We start from the raw sequence: 1,275 nt of genomic DNA on the forward strand, positions 1-1,275 counted from the left end.
GCAGATGCTGGACATTGTATGTCCTGCCATGGCCCACTGGGTGGACTGGGGGAGAGTGTAGACTACAATGGAGACTACTTTCCATGTGGAGCAGCAGTGCTCCAAAATGATTCACCAGGTGCAGTGAATGTGCCACAATGATGGAAGAGGTTGTTGATGTGGGAGGAGTGGATGGGGGGGTGGGGGTATATGGGGAACTCATATTTTTTTAATATAGCATTTAAAAAGAAAATAAAGAAGAAAAAAATGTTAATGCCTGAATTAAAATGTAAGTCTAAATACATAAGAAAGTTCAATGACATGAAGTTGAGAAGTTAAAATTTCTCAATACATGTTCAATATTAATCAGAGATGGAGAGGACACTATTTTGCATACATGGGATTAAACAAAATATATTATTAATATTAATCTCACTTCTTTTTTAAATTCTTTCTTAAATTAAAAAAATTTAAAACATACTCCTTCCTTTCTCTCCTGTCAATATGCCCCTCTCCCCCTTCCCCAGTAACCTGTAATTTGCTTGCTATCTCTGTGAATTTGTTACTTTTAGACATGATGTGGCAGTGATACCACACAATTTTTGTGCTCATGAGCCTTACTTATTTCACTGAACATAATGTTTTCAAGGTTCTTCTGTAGGAAAGAATATTTCATAACTTCATTTTTCTATGGCTTTCCATCAACAAATATATCAATTAAGAATTTTTTTTCTACTAGTCCATGTAATACTGCTAAATGTTTCAAGTGGAGCATACTGTAATAACTGGGGCGGGAGCGGAAGGCTGGCGGCTGGCAGCGCTGCGGGACACAGCAGGCTCTTGAGGCTGCCACCGGGGGCAGCCAGCATCTACGGCCATACCACCCTGAACGCGCCCCATCTCGTCTGATCTTGGAAGCTAAGCAGGGTCGGGCCTGCTTAGTGCTTGCATGGGAGACCGCCTGGGAATACCCGGTGCTCTGGCTTTTGCCACGCACCGTCCCCTCCCTCTCGCTCGCGCTCCTTTTGCCCGCCCCGAGCCCGGCTCCCCGCAGCCCTCAGCGCCAGGTATGCAGGCCCCCCGGCCCCCGGCCCCGGCCCCAACCACAACCTGCGCGCGCCCTTCCCTGGCGGCGCAGCCACGCAGGCTGCGGCCACCCAGCCCTTCCTTGGAGCTCGCAGCCCCGCACCAACCCACACGTGGCTGGGGCCCGCGGGGGCCCGCGCCCACTGCGCCTGGGCCCAAGAACCCAGGACCGCTAGACCTGTCGGCGTCCGGCCGGCCCTTCCTCCGGCC

The 1,275-nt window shown here is 50.1% G+C and overlaps 1 pseudogene; it reads left to right on the top strand.

Moving 5' to 3' along the window:
• The first annotated feature begins 846 nt into the window (after positions 1-846).
• LOC111759141 (5S ribosomal RNA) lies at positions 847-965 on the top strand (annotated as a pseudogene).
• The last annotated feature ends 310 nt before the right edge of the window (positions 966-1,275 follow it).

The sequence above is a fragment of the Dasypus novemcinctus genome, chromosome 23 (genome assembly GCF_030445035.2).
Source record: "Dasypus novemcinctus isolate mDasNov1 chromosome 23, mDasNov1.1.hap2, whole genome shotgun sequence".
NCBI classification, from domain to species: domain Eukaryota; kingdom Metazoa; phylum Chordata; class Mammalia; order Cingulata; family Dasypodidae; genus Dasypus; species Dasypus novemcinctus.